Source organism: Microtus oregoni, unplaced genomic scaffold (assembly GCF_018167655.1).
Source record: "Microtus oregoni isolate MIOR12 unplaced genomic scaffold, Mior012 000002F_ref0000024, whole genome shotgun sequence".
NCBI lineage: Eukaryota > Metazoa > Chordata > Mammalia > Rodentia > Cricetidae > Microtus > Microtus oregoni.
In genome coordinates, this window is record NW_024543061.1 from 76,471,626 (window position 1) to 76,497,500 (window position 25,875).

The window sequence follows — 25,875 nt, forward strand, 5'->3', positions numbered from 1 at the left end:
GTAAGTCCCAGGCAGGGGGTCACAAAGCCGGTAGGAGACCTTGGCAAGTCAGTAGGTCTCACAAGGAGCCACAGTGGGTGAGAGGCAGAGACAGATAGGCACACCATGCAGAGTGAGGTTAGATATTTATTTAGTAGGTTATAGAGGGGGAAATGGTGGAAGGGGGAAGAAGAGAGAGAGGCACAGAGATGGGGGAGAAAAAAAGAGAGAGAGCGAGAGGGAGAGGAAGAGAGAGAGAGAGATTACCTCTTCGGGAGAGAGACAGAAGTAAAAGGAAGTAAAAGGAAGACCCACTTGCCTATGCAAAAGGCAGATAGTTGAAAGAGTGGGTGGGGCTTGTCTCTTAAAGGGACAGAACAGACCATTACAGTCAGAAGACAACTTGCAAGAGTCAGCTGTCTCCTTTCACCATGTGGGTTCCCAAGGATCCCCCTCAGATCATTAGGCTTGGTGGTAATCACCTTTATCTGCTAAGCTATCTCATTGGCTCCCATTAAACGTCTTTCCAGGGAGAAGTACATTTGTCTACTCATGTACATGCATGAGTTCATCTAGTCCTCCCCTCAACCCTACAAAGTAATTCCTTCAATTATTTCCATTTTATAGACGACAATTCAGAAGTATGGGAAACTGAATCAGTTGCTCAAAGTAACTCAACCAATAAGTGACATTACCAAAATGGAATGTACCTGGATCTGGACCCTGTGATACTAATCACTCAGCCACATATCATCATCTCCAACAGGAAATGGTTTGTATTTGCTTGCTTGCCAGGACCCAAACTGGCTGTCACTGACCAAATTTAACAAACATCCTTGGTACGGCAAGGTCTAGTTGATTCTGGCATGCAGCCCTCTGCCCAGCTCAAAATCAACCAACCAGGCTTAGCAGAAATGCCCAAACATCTATGCAAAACAAAATAAGGCAAGATCCAAAGAGGAAGGCATAGCTTGAGGGGAGACATGGAGGAGAAGGAGCAAGGAAAAGGAAAAGGAAAAGTGAAGAGGATGGCTGCCTGGCACATGGCCCAGCTGAGAGAGCCTCTGAGGTGAGCATGCCAAACTTCAACAGCTCCAAGCCCAGATCCCAGAATAGCTGGAAGGGGCACACTGCCAGTGAGTCAATTATTACAGCCAGCCCTGGGAGCACTTAATCAGATGCATCCGGTTTGTATTCACACAGTATTAGGCTGAGATATCTGGTCGAATGCAATGAATTGGCAGCCCTAATGTGGGCCATCCATTGCCGGAAGCCCGGTATCTCGAAAGCTGGGAATGACTGCTTCTCTCTTTGGAAATTTCTGTATTGCATGCCTGTGAAGTACATGCCTTTCCAGTGTAAAAGCAGATTTTTTTTTCTTGACATGGCTAAATGAAAACAGGGAATTTAGGTCTAGTAGGACTCCATCCTAGGATGATACTCAGGGCAGGTGCCCATTAGGTAAGACAAGCCTTTGGCCAGTATTTCTGTAGGGTTCCCATCATCTGATACATCAGGCCCAGGGGGACAGTCACAGGCAATGGGACTTGAGAATGGAGAGAGTCAAGATGACCCTGAGTGTTGATGAGCTTTCTTTCTGGAGGAATTCCCACGAGTGAAGTACTGTGGCTGCCAGTTGGCTTCAAGACCTTCCTGGACTGCACATGATCACCTCAATGCATGCTTGCTGTTGCTTTCAGTGTTGTCTTCTGAGTATTGGTGGCAGCTCTTCCTCGGGTCCCACCCGTATTCTCTGGAGTAGGTCAGTACTTCTACCCCACACTATTGTACTGTGGCTCCCTTCCTCCATGGAACGATGCTATTTCTTGTGACTCATGAGAATACAGTGAATCAGTCTTATTGCTTCTTGCCAGGGCAACTTCTTTATGTCCTTGTTACATTTATTGAACAAAATTTCCTCTGGGGGAGGTAATTATTGGAAAAACTTTCCCATAAAGCTGAAATTCTCACGAGCTGGAGAGATGACTCACCAGCTAAAGAGCCTGTCCCAAGGACCAGAGTTTGAATTGCCCAAGTTAATGCCAGGTAGATATGGTGGCCTACTTATAATACCAGTGCTGGTGAGTCTGAGATAGGGGTGTCCTGGAGCAAGATGGCTAGTTACAAAAATACCACTTAACAGAGTAGGAGCATGGGGATCAGAGAATAAATAAATAGTGTTGCAGGGACCACTTGTTTGTCCTGGCCAGCCAGAACCAAAATAATGACACAGAAACTATATTAACTAAAACACTGCTCAGCCCATTATCTCTAGCTTCTTATTGGCCAACTCTTATATCTTAATTTAATCCATTTCAGGTGTAGGAGGTCCATCTGTCGATGAACTGCTTTGAACCTATAGCAGAACTATAGGGGAACAGAGCTATGCAGGGAAAACTAAATAAATAGCATGCTGGGAAAAAGGAGTCAGAGTCAGAGGGATGCCATGTATCTGTCACTGGAGACAGATGTGCTGAAACTTTGCTGGTAGCCCATGATCTCATGGTGATGCACAGATTAATGGAGATGGGTTAAATTAAGATGTAAGAGTTAGTCAATAAGAAGTTAGAGCTAATGGGCCAAGCAGTGTTTTAAATAATATAGTTTCTGTGTGGTTATTTTGGTTCTGGGCATCCGGGAGGAACAAGCAGCCCTCCTACAACACATTTCAATTAATCTGTATATCACCATGAGGTCATGGCCTACCAGCAAAGTTTCCACGTGTCTACCTCCAGCTTTGGATCCATGGCATCTCTCTGACTTTGCCTTTCTTTCTCCCAGCATTCAGTTCTGTCTTTCCTGCCTACCTATCAACAGGCCAAGGCAGCGTCTTTATTCATTAATCAATAAAAGCAATACATAGAAAGAGGACCTCCCATACCAAAAGAGTATAAAGATGTGAGTGAAAGTAATAAAACAAAAACATAGGATAGTACCAGGAAGGAGTTCCAGTGAATACTAAAATCTACCTGTGTTTAATTTTCCGTACACTTTCATACCCCAATACAGTAGGGAGAAAAAGACAAAAGACAGCTTTAACAAAATACAAAGGACAATTAGAAAAGTTATTTGCTGCAATATTTTGAGCCATCAAGCCAATAATCTGTGAGAAAAGCATTCTGTTGTTTAGGCAGTTAACCCACCCTAGACCAAGCATCCTGACGGCAGTCACCCACAAGGTCAAACCTCCTATTTCAAAAGAAGGAGCAGAAGTATACTTGAATTTCCTGACCATTGGTCAGGGTGGAGTGGATCTACCTCTATGGGCCATCTTAATGTCAAAAGAACCAAGTAACCACACCCTAAGTCAGGATGTGTGGCCATGATTGTCAACAACTTTAAACAACCTAAATTTCTCTGACCTTCAGACAAGGTTGAAATAGGCTCACATTTTTAGGTCTTCACAGCTACATTATCCAAATCAGCGAGTTCTGGGTTCCATTGAGAGACCCTGTCTCAATATGTAAGATGGAGAATGATCAAGGAAGTACCTGATGTCAAGGTTGGGTTCTGTATGCACATGCACATATGTGATCTCAGGAATGCAAATGTGTACACACCATACACAAGTGAACACCAAAACTACAATTTTCCTAAAATAATGACTTGTCTAATTTCTTCTACTGTTTTTCCCCACTTCCTTTCTTTCTCTCAAGGTTTTCCCTGGAGGTATTTCATTCAGTAAATCCCCCGAGGGCTGGGAGATAGCTCAGCTATTAAAGGCTAGCCTCACAACCAAAATGTCGATAAATCACCTGAACAGAAGTTCTTGGCGTATGCTCCACTTCTTTGGAATTCAGCCTAACGGTGTGGAAGGTCTTCACAAAACACAACAGGGTGTTTCTCGGGCTTCTGCTATTAACCTGCTGACCTCATCATCTTTCTACATTTGCATATAGCTCACAACATTATGCCTAATGGCTGCTTTAAAATGGCTTTCAAACAACTGTTTGTGCAAGAAAAATAAAGCAAACAACAATAATAAAAACAATTATGGGCTTTGAGATAGCTCTCGGAAAGGTACTGAAGCTATGCCTGACAAACTGAGTTCAGCTGCAGGAGCGACAGGATTGAAGGTGAGAACAGCTCCAGTAAACTGTCCTCTGATTTCTTTAGACACACTATAGCACCGCACCCAGTGGAAAAGGAAATGCTCAAGACTGCCTTTTGTCATCCTTAAATATGTTCTGAAATTATGAGTTTTATGATCTAACTCAGTATTTTAAAGCATGATAAAATAATTATACACTTATATAGGTATATATATATATATACACACACACACATTTATTTATAAGTGACTTAAAAATATTCTACAGACTTTACCATATTATGTACACATAGACTATAGCTTCAGAAACATGGTATCATAAAAAGGCATGGTTTTCAAAACCCACATTTGCTACTTTAGTGCTCCTTTGGAAGACCCATGCTCGTGTTGGTGTAAAATCAATTCTAGCTGGCTGTTTTGAAGTCAGCAATGCTTGAAAATTTTCTCTTAGCTCCAGATTTTGCATTAGCACTAGGGGAGGATGCTCATGGTGAGAAGTAGAAAAAGAAGGGGCAAAGTAGAGTAGACTGCTATCTGAAGCTTAAATCACTGAGGATTATTGAAGAAGAACACTTAAAAAAAATCCCACACTAGCTCAGAATTGAGTATAATAAAGGGTTATTTATTTAGGAGTAGACTCACAGATCACAATCCTCTGCTGGAATTGGGAACAGCAACCGAATCCCATAGCTGGAAAAGAGATCAGAGGCACACTTTACATGGGCATAAATAGTGTAAGAGGCCACACCCAAGTGGGTAGGTAACTTAAAGGCTACTGGTGGTAGGAATTCCTCCAGCAGATTACCTTAGTGTATGCATTCTGTCTTCAGTGTTTCCAGATTTCAAGGACATTGGCCAACCTATGGAGCTTCTTGAAACCATAGAGTATTGTTTTGCTAGGATGACTCTCTGAGGCAATGAAGCTCAAATGCTCTTCTTAGAGAAAGGTGAGACCCCTGTCACCTTCTGGGTTCTTAGGCTGTAAACAGACACTGTACTTTTGTTTCCCAGCCTCCCAGATCCAAATAATCACACAGAAACTATATTAATTATAACACTGTTTGGCCAACGGGTCAGGTATATTCCTAGCTAGCTCTTATACTTTAAATTAACCCATTTCTATTAATCTGTATATTGCCACAAGGCTGTGGCTTACCAATAAGGTTCTGGTGTCTGTCTCCTACAGTGACTCCTGGCATCTCCCTGACTCCATCTTATTTCCTCTTCTATCTCTGCTTGGGTTTCCCACCTTGCTATATTCTACCCTGCCATAGGCTAAAACAGTATCTTTATTAACCAGTGATAATAAAACATATTCACAGTATTCAGAGGAGAATTCCATACCAGGTGGCTCTTGATATTTTATACATTCTTTTCTAAAATACAGCAATAAAGTCATAATGCACAAAATGGGTGATGTCTCTCATGATGCAGGGTGATATCAAAATCACAACCTTTAGGAACTGAGGGTGTATGCTTGTCTAGAGAGCATGGGGTCCTTGGTTAGATCTACAGCAACACATAAACTGATCATGGATGGTGGTACATGACTGCATACTCAAAGCATGGGAAGTAGAAATGGGGGCTGGGAGTTTAAGGCCTTCCTCAGCTACATAGTGGGGTTGAGGCCATCCAAGACTATATGAGACACTGTCTTTAAAAGAAAAAACTTCAACAACAAAAGACTTCTAACATGGAACACTTTGTTACAGCTCTGAAACAAACAAAAACAAAAATAAATGATGAACACAGGAACTGAGCTAGTGGGCCTCTGTCTGCTGTTGTGATCTATGGATTCATATTGTTTCAGAATGAATCCATACTATAAAATTCATAGATCAGTAAAATATTTAGCACCAGGATTTTGCATCTCCTATCTAGAAGAATGATGTTCCCGACTTCTTTCTGGAACAGTCTATCATTGGGGAGGTAGAAATCTGAGGACAAGCGCACCTGAAAAGCCAGCCTTCTACCTGCGCAAAGATTGCCCAGACACATTGTAAAATTCATGGGACAAGTTTAAAATTAGAAATTCAGAAAAAAAATGACACCTGTGTGTCAGAAAAAGGAATGCAGCCCTGGCACAGAAGTCCTATGCAGTCAAGTGTCAACGTTGATTCCCAAATTAAAACTTATATTTTAGCTTGTGATTTCTGATGCATTTATCCATCTGTGCTACTCTACTGAGTGACAAATTCTTGTGACAGAATCATCCATTAATGAAGTCATTAATATTTTTATTCAGAAAGCCAGCTCTACTTTTAGATCTTTTAAGGAAAGTTCATGCAATTTTCCAGATGGCTCCCCTATTTTTGTAAGAACGGTGTCTTATACATATTCTCACCAATACTTTTTCCCATATTCTCTTCAAGATTTATTGATGGGAGATGTGTATGGAATTGACTTTAATAGATGGTTAGATTTTTTTTTAAATGTTAGTGTTTGGAGGTATAGATCTCTCTCTCTCTCTATGGAACACTTTGCAGTCATGAGAATATGACATTACATCATTTGTGACAACATGATGGACCTATGGAGAAATAATTGAAAAAGTCACGCACAGAAGGATGAGCACTGTAAGATCTTGCTCTTAATGGATCTTATACAAATGGATCTCGTAGCATGGTAGTCAATAGTCTGGGGAGTGTGAGAAATGGAATGGAGAGAGGTTGGTCAGTGGATAATGGTAGAGCAAGGCAGAATGAAGAAGTTTGAGTATGCTATGGCATTCTTAGCAATATACTATAGTTTGCCTCAAATTTGTTGGAAGAAAGATTTTGAATGCACTTACCATACGGGAATTATAAAAAGCTTAAAACCATATGCTAAGTATCCTGATTTGATTGTTATTTAATGTACAAATTAATCAAAACCTTATGTTGCACCTCACAGGCATATATAATTTAATTTTTTAATTATATTCATGTTGTGCATGTATGTGTTTGTATTTGAATGTGCAATGGCATGTCTATGAAACTCAAGCAACAGTTTATAGAAATGAATTTGCATGCATCAAGACCACAACTTTGAGGAAATGGGGACATAGCTTATCTGGTAGAATGGTTGTCTAGAGAGCATGGGGTATTGAATTGGGTTTACAGCAACATATAAACTTGGCATGGACACACACCCACTACATACATGAATAAATATTTTTAAAAAATTAAGAAAAAAGGAAAATATATCTATGTCTACTACAATTTCCCCATGCTGGAGAGAACAAGACTTTGGTCTTATTCTTGAGGGACTAGGTGTTTTCCTTTACTTCAGGTTGTATTTGTTTCTTAGTAGAAACATAAGCCAGCACTGAGCACCATTCCTCTATGATGACGTAAGTCACAAAACAGTCCTACACCAGTTCAGAATTATGAATAATAAAAGGGTTATTTATTTAAGGGGAAAACTTACAGATCACTGTCCTAGATAACAGTCCTCTGCACCAACAGGAACAGAGTCTAGCAGCCAGAAGCGGGAGCCAGAAGCAAGAAAGCAGGCGCATGTTTACAGCTGCTTTTACAGTATACGAGACCACACCCAAGTGGGCTGGTATCTTAAAAGCTATTAGCTGAAGGGGCAGAATGTGCTCCCATAGCACCTCTTCCTTTTGTTTAAATAAGAACATTCCAAACCCAAAACAAACTACATACACTAGGAACATATTTCAAGTAAAATTAGAAATACAACCAGCATAAACAATATTAAGCAAGGAACATATGCTAAATGTTTTAATAAACATTTTATGCTATGGAGTCTAAGTCTTGTATAGGAAATGGCTTGGCTAGATCATAAGAGTAGCATAACTATGACTATCTAAATTTTAACCCCATATAAGTCCTGAGAAGGGAAATAATATTACTTGAGCAGGCAAGAAGTACAATCAAGTAGCTTCTAAAGCAAGCAATATATGATGGAGACAATTAGCTACCTGAGCAATCACCCAAAGTCTCATTTTGAAACGCTGAAGCAACCAACTTTGGCTAAGGCCTAGTGTAACTGAAAGACCATTTTTAGAGGCAGGAAATCTTTTTAAAACCATCTTACCCTCTTGGCAAGATTTGACAGTCTTGCTTATTCATTTTCGGACACCATGTACTTTGTCAGTGGTTGAGGCTTTGGCAGTTCCTTGCCCAAAGGCCACTTTTGCCAAGAAGAAAACAAATTCCGAGTGGAGTGTTTTCAGTGCTCAACATTTTTTCAGGAATAGATTGGTGCTGTCAGGAGCAATCATGTCTCATGTCAACAGAACCCTAAGTTATCATGTTCTATAGATCCTTGAAGTGGTTGAAGGTTACCTAGCCAGACAGAATACAATCTCTATGTATCTAAACAACCTAATTGATCTGACTGTATGTACAACAAACATGAACAACTATTGACCTATAATATTTAATACCTGTATAACTTAAGGACTAAAACTTTATGTCATAATATTAAATAACCTGTAAACAAATATGTAGCAAATGAGGACAATGACCTCAAAATGTAAATAATCTATAAGTATTTTGATCAGAAGTAGGAGTAATATATAATGCAATATGAAAGTATATACTAAAAGTTATATCAATATACAAAGTGTCCTAAACAGAGATAAAAACATGCATATATACAATATGACAGAATAACTTTGCATAGGTGTATAAACAATGTAAACAAAAATAACAAATATAATTTGAACTTGTATCAATATATAAAAACTATACCAATGTAATGTAAATTATCCATAAATAATAGTTCACAAATATTTCTGTATTAGCCACTATTATTATCCTTTTTTTTAAACAAACTTAGTTTTTACCCTAACCTTCTATATAGTATAAGTAATAATCAACAACCCCTAAACAGTGTTTCCAACCCTAAGAACAAACTGTTTTAAGATATGGGGCATCGTCCTCTAGAATTGTTTACTGCTGTCATGGGGGGTGATGTTTTCTTAATGGGATCCTGCGAAAATTAAGTGGTAGTTAAGTTCCAAAGTTACTGTCTGGTATTGGTGTGGGAGTGTCATATATCAATCTGTTGATTTTATTGGTTAATTAATAAAGAAACTGCTTGGCCTGATAGGTTAGAACATAGGTGGGTGGAGTAAACAGAACAGAATGCTGGGAGGAAGAGGAAGTGAGGCAGACACCATGCCTCCCCTCTCCAGAGCAGACACGATGAAGCTCTGACCCAGGATGGATGTAGGCTAGAATCTTCCTGGTAAGCTCACCTCATGGTGCTACACACTTTAATAGAAATGGGCCAAACAGTGTTTAAAAGAATACAGTTTCCATGTAATTATTTTGGGTAAAGCTAGCTGGTGGCTGGGAGCTGAGTGGCTGGAAGTGGCCCACAGCACCCTCAACATGGTATAGTTGCAAACAATCTTTGAGCAGTCAATAGGGTTTTTTTTTTTAAGTTCTTATTTAAAGTTCTGTCCATAACATCATGAGAAGGTGTACCATTTCAGCAGCTGGTACTCCCCCCCCCAATGGTCATATAGTAGTGCTGTCAGCATCACAATGTCATCCCAACTAGGTGGAGTTGTTGTGAGGCCCCATCTGTGATGTGGGAGTCCCCTCAGTGTGCTGTGATTGCTATTAATGGATAAACTACAGTTGCCTATTGATGAGACAGAACTTAGGTAGGCAGGGACCTCATGGTAATATACAGATTAATAGAAATGGGTTAAATTAATATGTAAGAGTTAGTCAACAAGAAACTAGAGCTAATGGGCCAAGCAGTGATTTTATCAATACAGTTTCTGTGTGATTATTTTGGTTCTGGGTAGCCAGGACAAACAAGCAGCTCCTCATTCTACACCTCTGTCTTCCTCGTTCTCTCAGGTGCCACCAGGATTCAGGTAAGGCTTTAGTACTCGTAGGACCAGTATTTTTTTTGCAGGATTTGCTCGAGTGCTTTGTTTTTTTCCTATCACAGGTAGTTACAGCATTGAGAGTCAAATTCTGTATCATCTTATCACCCCCTAATTTAATGAAGTATTGCCAAAAAGTGACCCCAAAGCCACTTTGGTCTTCTCTCAGTTGTATAGTACTAACCAAATTGCCAAAAATTGTCATTATATATGTTTTGATTTGGGGGATTTGAGGTTAACTTTGTCAATGGTGTTCAAGTTTACTGTTACATAAAACAAGTTTGTGTCACATGATCACTGAGGTATTTGAGAAAAGGTGGAAGCCTTAAGGCTGGCATCTGTTTTGTGCCACCAGTAAACAGAAGACAAAAGAACTCGGGCTAGCTGTGCAATGAGTAATTTTCAGGCAGATAATAAAGGCTGCCAGATACTTCACAGTTTGAGCCTTTTTAAGTGGAAGAAGAGGTTAAAAGCTGTGATTGTGATCGACTTTTGCCAGAAGTAAGGCAGGGCAATTCAGTCATGCAGGCCGTTTCTGTCTCAAATGCCATGCCAGGCAGAGGCCCGCCTATCTAGACAGCTGCTGGGAGGCCAACCATTGTGCAGGTCACACTGGACCAGAGATGATTCACACAACATGTGTGGGGGTGAGGGAGACAGGAGTGTGGAGATGTCAGGATCCACTAAGAGTAACACAATCTAAAATGTATGAACTAATTCTACAATTTCCATTAATATTTGGGCCATGGTTGATTGACTATGATTAGCCAAAACTGTGAACATTTAAACTATGGCTAAAGAGAACCACCATATCTCCAAATGAAAAAATTAAGGTTTTTCGTATCGATAAAGCCTAATTAATAGCTTTGTTCTGACTCAAACTTGTTAATAAAGTTCCTTATTTTCACTGAGAACCAAATGTTTTTGTTTTATTCAGAATGGAAGGCTTAACATGTAATGGCTTACTTAGACCTAACTCAGCCTTGAAACATACAGCACTGTGTGGTTCAGAATGTGCGTATTTTATTAGTAGGGCTACGCATTTCTACAGTGAATAAACTGAAAATTGCTTGTACATTAATGCTGAAGTATTTTTAACTTGTGAAAAAAGTGAGTTAAAAAAAACCCAACTCTTAAAGTGCCACTAGAACAACAACGTAGAAGCTACTTTATTAAAACCATTAATGATGCACGCAGCTTAAAGGAACACATGAGTAAACACGTAGGGGATACAGGAAACAGGAGACAGCTTTGCTATCTGTGGGTAGCAAGCTTGGTTCCGAAAGCAGCTACTCTTGACACAAGCTGCAGGCCCTCTCATGGCCTTTTCCCAGGGTTCGTATCGTCCCAGCAGTCATCAGAAGGTACCCAGAATTCTGTTCGACTGGTGTCTTTTCCATGTTCAGACACATGCTTCACTTTCTTGTCTTCCTCTGTGCGCTCTCTCTATCTCGTTCATAGGTGGCGGGGTGGGGCAGCGGTATCTGTGTGTGTGATCATAGGCTAAGTGCTTGAATGACACTGGACTCATAGAGAACAAGGGGTTTCTGTCACTGGTCCTAACCGCCTACCTTCTCTGAAGCAGGATCTCTTTATGGGTCCCAGCTGTGAGTGACAGGCTAGCAGGCCAGCTAGTTCCCAGGATTCTGCTGCCTCTGCTGCCCTTCTCACTGTAGGAGCACTGATAACAGCACAACAGATGTCCTCTATTGTGCCCTCTTTTCCATGGGCTCTGAGGTTTCAAACACAAGCCCTCATACTTGTATGAATACCCTTTGTCCCCTAGGCCACCTGTTCCCTGTGCCTCCCTTTTGCCTAGATAACTGCATAAAAAACACTTTTGCTTCCTTCTAAAAGTTTACTTTGAGCTAGATATGTTCTGGTTGTCTCTCTGCCCCTTCATTCTGTCCAATGGCTGAGCCTGTAGGCTATACTAACAGATTCTTTTAATTTGGTTTGGCCTGCCACTGGGAACCTAGGAAAGAGATGAATAAATATTAATTTACATATCAGCACACACAAAGAAACAAGTTGTTTCTCAATATATTTTTATTATCTCAGAGATTCAGACAGATATGGTGGAAGGCAAATCTATTGTTTAAACAATGCCTACACTGAAGAGATAGATGTTCACTGTGCTAGTTAGCTTTTGTTGGTATGTTTGTTTAAATACTGTAGAAATTGATTTGGGCTTGAGGCATTTGGTCCGATATATAGATGAGGCTAAGAGTGCAGAACTTCCAAACTCTCTTACCTTAGTTTGACTATCGAAGCATCTGCCATACCCTCCAGGGCAACCTCTTTATCCTGAGTGTTGGAAGCAACTTCCCCATGCGGAGATCTCCTGATGATAAAACTACAGTTATTTCACAAGTTGGTGAGTGCTCCTTAGTATTCCCCTATCATCTACCATAGCATGCAGTTCCTTAAGAGGGTTCAAGGCAACATACTGAACTTGGGAGATAGCTAAGTCACTATGTGCTGGCTGTGCAAGATAAGAAGCCAGAACCCACGTGCATGCTTGCAATCCCAGCACTGAGGAGGCAGAGACAGGAAAATCCCTGGGTCTTATTGGCTAGCCTGACTAGCCTACCTGACCAGCTCCAGACCAATGAGGGAAACTGTCTCAAAAATAGACATCAGCATGTACTTGCACACTCACACTTACACACACATGAAGCTTGCACAAATCCACATACAAACAGAAGAGCTGATGCAGAACATAGCCTATTCACAAAAAGAGTAAAAAATAAAATTATAACTTGTTTCAGTGGGAATCGAAGCTGTATGCTGAACATAGCGGACAATGAGGAATACTGAGAATTCAAGAACAATTGCAGTGGGCTTTTGATCCTACTGCACGTACTGGCTTTGTGGGAGCCTAGGCAGTTTGAATGCTCACCTTACGAGACCTGGATAGAGGTGGGCAGTCCTTGGGCTTCCCACAGGTCAGGGAACCCTGATTGCTCTTCGAGCAGATGAGGGAGGGGGACTTGATCGGGGGGAGGGGGAGGGAAATGGGAAGCGGTTGTGGGGACAAGGCAGAAATCCTTAATAAATAAATAAATTTAAAAAAGAAAAAAAAAAAAAAAAAGGTCCACTCACCCAGGACTTTTGATTGATGGCTATCAGGGAATGGTAGTAAGATTTTGCTTGTTTGGGCAACTAAGTTATCCAGCCATGGATTGACTTGATGAGTCATATTTAATGAGGTCAAAATGCCAGAATTTCCTGCTACTTTGTGATGGGAAAAAATACAAGATAATACAATGGGAACCTGCAGGGATAGACAGGGCGGAGGTGGAACGGTTGCGCCCGATGCGTGGAACCACTGGTGAACAAGGCTACTTCCTCTACTCGCTCAGGAATGCAGCAGCCTCAGCTTCTTCAGGAAGTACTGTGTTGCGGGAGGTCCTCCCACTCCTCCAGCCTATCACCGCTGAGGTACCAGCCCATTGGGGCGTGGTTTCTCTCCCTTAAAAAAAGCGGCCACTTCCCTCTCCTCTCTCTCTTCACTTCCTGCTCCGACGGCAAGACGGCGACTAGACTCCTTTCCTGGTTGCGTAGAGGGCTGTTGCCTGGGACAGTGATCTGTAAGTTCTTTCCCCTTTAAATAAATACCACCCTAATAATCATAACCCCAAATTGGTGTGGCATTGTTTGTGACTTACGCCTTCAGTACTGCAGAAGGTGTCTGCCGTAAACCAGAGAGGACAGTGGGGGAAGGCATACTACAGCAAGAGAAATGAATTCTATTATCTCAATGAAAAAAAATGGGATTTTGGAGATGGAGAAATGGATGAACACTGCCATTCAGAGTGAATGCAATTGCCCTGGAAACCTACAGGGCCAGGGATAAACAGAAGATTTTGACACTGAGCAAGTTATAGCAGTAGCTAATTCATCACTGATTCCCTAGAAACGCAGCAGAAGTTTAGGTTGCAAAAAGTGATGGAAAAACATTCCTAGAGCTTCAGACAGAGACCTAATATGAATTTCTATAAGAAGGTTTATGGATTCTCAACAAGTTTTCACTTTTCAGGTAACCCAAAGTTTAAACATTTAATTAAGCAAGAGACAAAAGTTTGTAAGGAAGGTTGCTGTAATGAATTCCATAGGTGTATTCCATTAACTCCACCCCAAGAGTCTCCTACGAGATCTATGGTCACTAAGTAGGGGGAGATGGCCATGGCTTGCCATATTCCTAGGCACTAACTCTCAGTGGATGCTGCTTATTGGATATTCGTAGTGGTACTTGTGTCTGTTAGAGTGGAGTGTTATGAAGGGAAAGATCAAATGAAATAGATGAATTTCTTTTTTTTTTTTAAATATTTATTTATTTATTATGCATACAATATTCTGTCTGTGTGTACGTCTGCAGGCCAGAAGAGGGCACCAGACCTCATTACAGATGGTTGTGAGCCACCATGTGGTTGCCGGGAATTGAACTCAGGACCTCTGGAAGAGCAGACACTGCTCTTAACCACTGAGCCATCTCTCCAGCCCCAAAATAGATGAATTTCTTAGCTGGGGGTCACACAGTTGGCCCAGCAAGACTGCAGACCTACCCAGAACCAGAAAGAACAGGTGAAAAGATGACCAAGAAGGATAGAAACTCCAGGTAGATTGCTTGGTGCACAGTAGGAAGGGTGCCGTGTGCCATCTAGAACCAAATGGAAGAATCCCCCAAGCCACCTCTTCTCTAGACCTCTTTGCCTAACCAGAAGCCACAGGCAGGGCTGCATTTGTATCTGGGAGAGAGACCCATGCTCACACCTGAAGACCTGAAGTTTCTGGAGGTCAGTCCTGCCTTTATATCTTGTCAATTTGGCCAGTGGAGCGAGGGTCGGGCAAAACGCTTTCCCGCTGGCTTTCTTCTGTGGTTCTCTTTTCAGTTTGCTACATTATCTACTCTCTGTCCATTTTTTTTTAGTAAGTTCTGTTCTCTGCAGTGCAATAGAGACTGAAAGGCAATGGAAAGGAATGTGTTTGGCGTTCAGTGCCCCTTTGTGGAAAGCGTCACTTCCTCCTGACTGGAGAGCTGATTGGTCAGAAAACCCACCATTGCCAGTGCGCACTTCTGTGCCCTGACTTGTTGCCAGGCACAGCTTCCTAGCGGTTCGTTCAGGAATGACTCTAACTTGTGTTCTTAATGCAATAGTTCTAAAAGTGACTTGAAAGAGTAGCAGGCAGAACCATTTTAAGAAATAAAAAAGGAGATACAAGTCAATCCAAAACACCCAACAATACAACAAGAGCGGCTCACCAAACTGAGAGAAAAATGCAAGGTAGCCATGAAATTCAGGGGCTTATGAACATCCAGGAGATTGTGCCAGGGAGACCCATTGAGGCAGCGGCTGGGGTTCCCTACTGAGAGTGAAGCAGAGAACAGAGTGTTCTTTGTGAGGCATCCAAATGAAAAAAAAAAATAACAGCAGAAACATGACAATATCAAATCAAGCATTTAGTGCACCAATAGGATGCACCCAACAAGCAGAAGCAGAGGACTGGAATTCCTCTTCAGAGCCCTAGGGAGAAGGTCCTCTGTTCTCTCGAGGGTGAGCTTCCGGCGTCTCTGTCACTCTGTGGGCAGTTACTGTATCACACCATAGACAGCAGCACCGTCTGCTGGAGATGGTTCACACTAGCTGTCCTCAGACACGTCTTTTAGTGCCTCTCAATGCTTGCTTTCCCCTCTTTTTGTTAGCAAACCCTGGGGCCTGCCTGACACAGGACAGGATTTTAGAGGATGTTTGATATAAATATGCTTCAGTCTAAAGTAGCAATGCTACTTCCTGAGCCAGCTTCTCAGCAAGTTCAAAAAGCACATGCCAATTTATCAATACAAGTCCATTCCAAGGAACTATTGTGTACACTATCAACGAATACAGCTGAGTCTACTTTGATACCCTGTCTGGAAGGCCGCAGAAATTGCTTAAGTGGTTGCCCAGTGTACCCACTTATGTTTAAAGATGAACACCTGTGCCCATTTTGCTCATTTCAAGAAAGGATAAGTGTGTGGCAGATTGAGAAATGTTCCTTGTAGGCTCACACGTTTGAACACTTGGTCCATGGCTGCAGGTGCTGTTTGGGGGTGTGGTGTGTCCCTGCTGAGGGACATACATCATTGAGAGTGGAATTTGGAGGTTTATCGACTCCCCTCACTTCCAGTTCCCTCTCTCTTTCTCCTTTCCTCTAAAGGGGAACCATCTCAGCTTCCTGCTCCTGTCTCCATGCCTGTTGCTTGTTGCCATAACTCCCTTGCCACAAAGAACACTCCCCTCTCAGGAACTATAATCCAAAATATACTCTCTCTTCTACAAGTTGGTTGGGTCATGACATTTTATCATAGCAACTGAAAAGTAATTAATACAATGTGTTCTCAGTTTGACCATCAATTCTTAGAATCTTTAATTGATTGTTTAGAAACACTTCACCTAATCATGGAGGTGCCAATGCATTTTAAATGATCTCTAATGCTACATGAGAATAAATAGATATTAACAAGTCTTTCTCTTTGAAGTGAATAAATTATCCTCTTCTCAGAAAGCTCTAGTGATAAAAAGTGCCCTAGAGCAAAAATGTGTGGTTGTTTGGCTCAGAAATAAAAGACATTTTTTTCTATACATCATAGGATTAAATTACATATAGAATGAGGTGTGTGTTGTGGAAAAACCAAAATACTCTTCCTGTTTTTCTGTTTTCCCTGTTCTCTGTTTAGCCATGCTAAGCCAATGGAGACATCTTCCTGTTCCATCATTTCAATAGAAATGTCTCTAACTTCTCACAGATATATTTTAATTGGTGTTGCTTTCTAATGAAATTTGCAATCCTGAGGGAAAACTACCTTCACAGAAGAATTTTCCTGGCTCACTGCAGAATACTAAATAGCAAAAACATCTGACACTGACAAAATTATCAAGATTTCATGAGAAAAATTTTACACCAAAGGTCTAGCAAATGATTCAATGTACTCGGAATTACACTGAATATCATTTTTAGTCTATTGCCAATGTAATGTAATATGCCCCGTCATAGTGATCTGAGGGCAGTGGCAGACAGCAAGAGCTTGTGTGAGACTCGAAAACTCAGTTACCCTTGCAGTTGCATTGTGTTGTGCGTAGCTGTCAAAATGAATGTTTGCCAACTGAGATGCTGTTGCTATTCTTACTAACATGAGGTATCGATTCTGATAAGTGTATCCTGTTATTCTTTCTCAAACATCCAGCTCCCTATTATACCAGTAACATTTCCATAACAACCATTTTGTTCAGTTTTTAGAAGTTAATTTATAGTCCAATTTATTTTGTTTGCTATTAATCCTTACTATCCACCAAAGCTAATGGGCTCATTTAGGCCTGGGAGGGCAGGACTCTAATCCCAGCTCCTGGAGAAGCTGAGGTAAAGGGATGCCTCTTTCTGGGCTACAGTGTGAGTTCAAGGCTAGCCTCTCCCCTTTAATGAGATCCTACCTCTAAATAAAGAGTAAAAATGGGGCTGGGGATATTGTGTAGTGGTGCAGCATTTGTTGAGAATGTGTGACGACCAGGGTTCCATCTCTAGTACCGTGAAAACAAAAGAAAGAAAAGAGGAAAGCGTATGTTTAAGGTAAGTTTTTTCAACATAAAACTGTGACAGGTGATGTAAAAGCCGTTTTTGATTTTTTAAATTTATTTTTATCTTAATGTGTACAAATATTTTACCTGCATGCGTGCCTGTGCAACATGTATGCACAGTGCCTGTGGGGGCCAGAAGAGGGCAAATCAACTTTGAAAACGGAGTTACAGATGGTGGTGCCCTGCCACATGGCAGCTGGGTACTGAAGTTGTCTGCAAGTCTGTGCTCTTAACCCCACAGATATCTCTCCAACTCCTTTCTGTCCTTTTGACTTTTATTGTTTATTGTTTGTGGGCACATGTGTGGAGCTCTTTCTAGAACGAGTTCTCTTTCTACCGTGTGAGTTCTGGGAGCAAGCTCAGGTACTCAGTGAGTACCTTCACCCTGGAGACTCTTACTCAGTGGCTTTACTGCCCTCTTCAGAAAGAATGATGCTAAGCAATTTTGTTCATCCTCTCAGACTCATGGAGGCTTGTGTGGGTTATATCATCTCACCAGATGCAATTTTCTACAAATGACTTCTTAAATAATATGTTGGGTATCTTTACATTTCTGCACACATAGAGCCCCTTTCCAGGAATCACAGCATGAGCTGACACATGGAACAGTCATCATGTCCCTTGACAAGCCCTAGGCTGCTTACCACAATCCATGGTTCTGAACAGCATTAATTAGAATGTTCCAGAAAGCCCATGTACTTCGTAAACTTGTATAAGATGTTTGAGGTGGGGTCATGGGTGCGAATGAAATGATCTGTGAATAGTGAAGTGTGGGACAACAGTCGTATTCTGTCGATTATATTTTAAATAAATGCTGATTGGCCAGTAGCCAGGCAGGAAGTATAGGCAGGACAACCAGACAGGAAGTAGAGGTGGGTCAAGGAGAACAGGAGAATTCTGGGAAGAGGATGAAGTCTTGGCCCAGCCATAAAGCAAGCAAAATGTGACTGCCTTGCTGAAAAAGGTACTGAGCCATGTGGCTAACATAGACAAGAATAATGGGATAATTTATAATAAGAGTTAATAAAAAGCCTGAGTTAATGGGCCAATCAGTTTATAACTAATATAGACCTCTATGTGATTTCTTTGGGCCTTAATGACTGTGGGAACCAGGCAGGACAGAAACCTCTGACAACAGTGGTATAGCTACTTTATATTTTTATTAATTGCATGTGGTCATCCAAATTTATATTTAATGAATAATAATAATGATTTTAAATAAACACTCTTTTCATCTATAGGAATGAGCAGAAAAATGAATAATGTTGACAGCAAACCATTTTGTGTGTGTGTTTGTATGTGTGTATGTATGTATATGTGCATTCAGTGTACAACAACTATTGATCAGTATTACTTCCTGGAAAGGCACAGACTATATAACAGTTCTGGTTCACATGAGTTTGCTACAGTCTTAGAAACAAGGGAGCAGCCTGTACAAAGTGCACACACGGTAATATTTTCGTGCTTGCAGAAGAGGTTTGACATCTTATTTTCAATTCTCCTTTGTGAATTTCCTGCTTGTCTTCACTATAACTTTTCCTATCTGCATGCCTATTCTCTTATTTGATTTTTAAGAACTTTATATATTCTCATAATTGAGTCTTTTGCTCTATGAATTGCAAATGTGCCCTTTCAGGCTGCAATTCACCTTAGAATATTTTTGCACACTATTTTTAAGTGTGGTTGAAAGATGAATAGTAATGACAACATGTATAATCCCTAGATAATCAATCCTAGATAGCAGCATTACAACTGCTTCAAAGTCTTCTGTGCACACATGCTTCAGATACAATCACTGCTCCATTTGTAGAGACCACCTTCTGATCTGTCATTGGTTCCTTGACTGTGCCCATGATTCTGACAAATGCTTTCTTTCCTATTTTATTTTTGCTCTAATTTATTTTTAAGTGTATATGAAGTAATATTAGTGTACTTAACTGGAGCATGATAGATTTTTCCCCCCAATATTTTGTTAAATAGATTCAGGAAAGTTGCTATTATTGACTTGTTCTTGTACAATATTGTAATTAATGTAGGACACAAATAGACACAATTATTCTGTAATTTACTTAACTATGATATAATTAGAGAAGAATTGGTCCGTTGCAAGGTTTTAACTCTTATCCTTAGGGTAGAGGCAAACATTTTTAACATATCTAATGATTGTTATGTTCTTTTTAAAAATTGAAGTCATTGTCATACTTTGGACTGTCAGATCATTTTATGCCACACAAAACTGTAACCTGGTAATGTTTTTTTAAAGATTATCTGCAGGCTGGAAAGGTGACTCACGAGAACCAGAAACCACATAAATGCCGGGTGGCTGTGTTAGCCCACCTCTAAAGCTAGCCTCAGAAGGTTTAGACTAGGGAAACTAGCCACACATTGGAGCTCTGGATTTGATTGAGAAATCCTGCCTTAATAAATAATGTAGAAGAGCAATTGAAAATGATTCCCGATGTCAACCATCCAGCCTCTGCATGGATGTGCACAGGTGGCCATGTGTATCTCCACATGTGTCTGCACAGATGCCCAGGCAAATGCATGCACACCACACATGCACACATTCATGAAAAACAGAAAAAGAAAGACTCTTATCTGCAATACAGAACCTGGCACTGCACAAATCCATTTCACGTGTTAAGGTTTTACATTATATACATGGTTCCGTCTTACATTGTTGTCAGGCTTTGAAGCATGTGGAACTTTATGGCATTGTTCTCTGGTCACTCAGAGCATAATGGCTCACTGAGTCACTTGGTACTTCTGTATACAGAACATACCTTTATGGAAACTGAATTCAACGTTAAAAATTCCATTGCTGATCTCAGAAGAAAGCCATTAGCTGTGGAACTCGCTCATCTATGGGAGCAGTCATACATTCCCTTGGTGATAAAACTCCAAAGCTTTCTATTATTTACGTGTTTCATGCATGTATTTTTAATTTTTGTTAGTTCTTTGAGAGTTTTACATACATTCTGATCATGCTCACCCATATTCCCCCAACTCTTCTCAGACTCATAGACTTCCGCACTCTCCTGATGGCATTGGTTTTTCAAGCCTGTAAATATCTGTAACTGGAGAGTGACTGACATTTTGTTGATCACGCTGGTGACTTTTGTGTCCTGGTGTCCCCTTGTATGACAGCTTGATTGATGTCTCTCCACTCTGCCAATTTATCTATTCCTGTATTAACAGCACATGTTACCAGTGTTTTAACAGTGTAGCCCTGTTGAACTAACCATGCTAGCTAAGGATAAAACAATCATATTTTATTTATTATAAAGGGAAAACTCATGAAACAGGAAATGAAAAATCTAAGCAGAGCAATGTCCAGGAGGTGCACACATTTTACCCTGGGTCCTAGCAAAGCCGCACCTTAACTAAGACCAGCCTCTTAAAGATGATTGGCTAACAAGGTTCCCCATCATAGCCCAGGCTGCCCTCAAATTCTCAATCCTCCTGTCTCATCCTGTCTCTGAGTGCTGGAATTTTGGGGGTGTGATCACAGTAAACTCAGAATTATACTTTCAATATTTAGTAAGAAAAATTTCCATCTCTCTCTCTCTTCTTATTTTCTCTTTTTCTCATTTATCTTCTATATTTTTCTCCCCCTTCTTTTCTTCTTGTTCCTCAGTACTTTGACTTTACTCAGTCATAGAGGTTGGGCAGAAAAAACAGGAACAAAGTTTTTGAGTTGCATAACGAAAATAATAGCAACAGTAAGGACAAGTGCAGAGGTGGCCCAAGAGAAGTAATACACATGTCTACACAAAGCCTCCACAGAAATAGTCAGTATTCATAAACAGCCTTTTCTAGAAAATAATACAAAAGCCAACAGTTGAATGAACTTACTGAAATATACTGGTAAGAAGGAATCAGTTGACAAGAAGTATTTACTGCAGAACAATGAGCTGCTGACTCTAACAGGACAAGGGATTTTTGATGAAATAAAAAGATAGGTTCAAAAATGTCATGTGTAATGGTCTGTCTTATGGGTTGTGGAGGGGAAAGGGAAGGGAGGAAAGGGAGAAGGGGGAAGAGCAGAGAGAGAAAGAGAAACAGAAAGAGAGAGAAAGAGAAAGAGAAAGAGAGGAGGGGAAAGGAGAGAAGTGGGGAGAAGGGGGAGAGGCAGAAGAGGCCTCTTCTGGAAAGAGACAGAAAGGAAGAAGCTCAGGCTGGAAGCAGAAGGAAAATCTGCTTGCCTGGTGGATGAGGAGGGAATAGGTGGGGCTTGTCTCTTAAAGGGACAGGACAGATCATTACATTATAAAGTTATTGCATTCAAACCAGGATGGTACGCATAAATAAAACCAACCACACAGACCATTGGAAACAGAATGTAGAGCCAAGAAATAACCCCATGTATTTACTGGAAAGTTCTCATGAGAACGTTTTCGTTCAGAAAAGCTTCAGGGCAGTAATCTAGACGAAGGTGCTCTTTAGATATGGCACCCAAACCACTATCGGCAGAAGTGAAATCACACAGATAGAACTATATCAGTCTATAATACTTCTGTACTGCTAAAGATCCTTAAAGAGATAATCTATAGACAGGAAAAAATACTTGCTAACTATGTATCTGTTAATGATTTCATATTCAAAGTAGTTTAGGGACTCAAGCAACTCAAAAGGAAGAAAGAAAGCCAATTTTTAAAATGGACAAAAGGAAGGCCTAAATAGACAAGTCTCTAAACACAAACTAAAACTGCTCAGCAGATATTTTTAAATGTTCAAAGTCACTAGCCCTCAGAATAATGAATTAAGACACGAATTATCTGTTGGAATTTCACACCCATCCTACTTGCCCTTATCAAAATGAAGGAAGACCAGCATCAGGAGGATGCAGAGTGAAGGGAGTCACTGTATACTGATAAGAAAGAAAGTCAGTAGAGCTGCCACGGGAAACGGTATGGACAATCCTGAAAACAACTTAAAAGAAAGGGCCGTGTGAGAGAGCAAACCCACTACTGGTCATTTATCCAAAGGAAATGAAGTTCTGAGCGGGGCAGTATCGGAGGTCTCCATGTTCTCTCTGCAGCACCTGCCCATCATAACAATATGAGTAAACCTTAGCATCTATCAGTGGACAGATGGGCTAAGAAAATGTCTCACACACACACACACACACACACAGACACACACACACACACACACACACACACGACTCTTCAGCAATAAAAATAGTTGCGATCCCGTCATTTGCAGCTCTCCTAAAAGGTTGCCCTCAACACCCTCAAAAAATTACTTCACTCAACTGGTGACTGAGATGAACCTATCACATAAGATACACCATGAAAGACCTGATTAACAGTGCCCCCATTCAGCATGAAGCAGTTTGGAGAGAAATAACCGTGCCCATATTTCCAAACATTGTTTATAAATGTTCTTTTACATTGAAAGGGGAATTATAGATATGAATACTGGTATAAATTTTGCTTTGTTGATATAAATTTAGGGTCAATTTTGTTATATGTATATGTATTTCTGATCTTGATTAAGGTATTGTGATTGTGTAGTTCATTTAAAAAAGCAATGTTTAATTAGGAAATATAGGTTGTTAATGGATAATCACCAATAATAGTAAAGCTTGTAGTCATGTTAATTAGATTTTCTAGATATATAGAGATCTATTTCAGTTAGAGAGGCATTCTTCATATCTTTCAAAGACTACAAAATACGGCATTGAATATATTTTAATAACTTAGGGCTTTTCATGACAATGAGACACGTCTGCTCCTGGCAGCACCAATCTACTTCAAGAGGAAGATGGGCATCGAAGAGGCTCTTTATGGAGTTTGATAGCCATTTGGGCAAGAAACTGCTCTTGCCTGGACTGCTGCATAAACTGGACATTAAGAACCCACACAGAGAGGACTGCTGAACTTTCCTAAAGGTGAGATGATCCTTCAGGGTTCCTGATTCATAAAAGAGTCTGCAAGACATTCTGCAGGACACAGCAGATAGTGACTGAACTGTCTTTGGAAATTCCTGCTTCATGGAAATGTCTGCTGGATACTATGGGCCTGAAGGCCAAAGATGGATGCCCCAATGGTACAGAAAAACTTTGGGTGACTGTCTAGGCACCGAAATTTCTCTGTTATTTCTAAAGTTTTGGAAGTTGCTTACAATGTACTTTCTGTTTACTTAGGTAATATTATATCCTTCTGGAGTCTTTGATGGAGTTGAAGAATAGATAGATAGTTATAGTTTTCCTTTGTTATGGTAAAAGATAAAATAGATATAAATATTGTAACTGTAATTCTTGCTTGATAACTGTTTTGTTGTATGTAATTTTACTATGTTAAAGCCTTCTTTTTTGTTTAAACAAAAAAGGGGAAATGGTGTAGGAGGTCCTACTGTATTTGTGTTGCTTTCATATTAAAGAAACTTGCTTGGCCTAGTTGTTAGGGCTGAATTTAGGTAGGTGGGAAAGACAACAGAATTCTGGAAAGAAGGGCAGAGTTGCATGATTCTCCTGCCCAAGATGGACGCTGGCTAGACTCAGGCTGGTAAGCCACAGTGGTAATACACATTAACGGAAATTGGTTAAATCAAGATGTGAGAGTTAGCCAATAAGAGGATAAATATAATGGTCCAGGCAGTAATTTAGTTAATACAATTTCTGTGTGGTTATTTCAGGGGTTAAGCTAGCCAGGAGGTGGGACGTGGCCCACTGCTCCCTACAACAGAGGCAAGAAGACCAATACCACATGTTTTCACGGGTGAGATATAAAATGCTAACTTTTGTTGTCAGAGTTTCTGTCCTGCCAGGTTCCCATGATCATTAAGTCCCAAAGAAATCACACAGAGTCTACATTAACTATAAACTAATTGGCCCATTAGTTCAGGCTTCTTATTAACTGTTATAACTTATATTAGCTCATTATTCTAGTATATGTTAGCCACACGGCTCAGTACCTTTTTCAGTGAGGCAGTCATATTTTGCTTGCTCTGTGACTGGGCCAGGACTGAGTCCTCTTCCCAGAATTTTCCTGTTCTCCTTAACCTGCATCTACTTCCTGTCTGGTTGTCCCGCCTATACTTCCTGCCTGGCAAGTAGCCAATCAGTGTTTATGTAAAATATAATTGGCAGAATACAGACCAATGTTCCACACCAAACTTTTATATAAAAGAGCATACAATAAATAAATATATATAATAAATATATTATATAAATAGAGCAGATTGGCAGTTATAGAGGCCATGGACATGAGTTGGATATTTGGTTTAGGAATACAAAGCTTCAGTTAAGTTGGAGGGTGGAGAGAGAAGCAGATATAACACCTTCAGAAATTTTATATTACAACAATGTGACCATAGTTACTAATGAAGTAATAGATGGTTAAAAACACTCATTTTTTTAAAACTTATTTTATTTAAATAACATTTTTCCACTTATTTTACATACAGACTGCAGTTTCTCCTCCTTCTTCTCCTCCTAGTACCCCACTTCCTATCTACCTCCCGTCCCCTTCTACTTCTCTTCCTCTATTTAGAAAGATGCAGGCCTCCCCCGGGCTTGAACAAAGCATGACACATCAAGTTGAGACAGGGCCAAGATCCTCCCCTTGTATCAAGGTGGGGCCAGATGATCAATCCAGCATGGGAAACAAGTTTCCAAAAGCCAGCTAAGCTCCAAGGACAGGCACTGATCTCACTGCTAGGAGCTTTACAAAGAGTCCAAGCTACACAACTTGACGCACATGAAGAGGGTCAAGGTCAGTCCCATGGAGGTTCCCTAACTGTTGATTCAGGGACCATGAGCTCCCATGAGCTCATAGGTCAGTTGTCTCTATGGGTGGAGACTCAGCCATTAAAGGCTAGGTTCACAACCAAAACTAAGAAAAGACTCGATTTTATGTGTTTCCACCATATAAAAAAACAGATGAAACAGTGTTAAACAGTGGGCCGAGTAGATGTCTTAAACTGGAGGGTCCAGTCTTCAGCACCACATACAGTCTGACTTTGTGGCGGTGGTGTATGTAATCCAAAAGTACGAGGTAGAGCTAGGAGGATAAGATTCCCCTAGATTTCTCCTCACTGAGTTCCTCTCTTTCTCCAGTTCTGTGTATTCTCTTTCCTATCTAACTATGGATCATTCCGTTCTCCATTAAACCAATTAGAATGTGTCTTAGCAAAGACTCATCTTCATGGCACACAAATATTCTGCAACACACACATGCAAACAAATAAAATGTTGTATATATTTGGGGGTAGTAGATATTTTATTTAACTCTATTTAGCCATTCTCTTTAATATCATAAGTACACATTTCAATTAAAAAATAAATAAACTTAGAACAACTATAGTCTAGTCTGCCAGTCTTAATGAAAATTAACGATGCTTTGAGCTTAATGACAATGTCACAATTT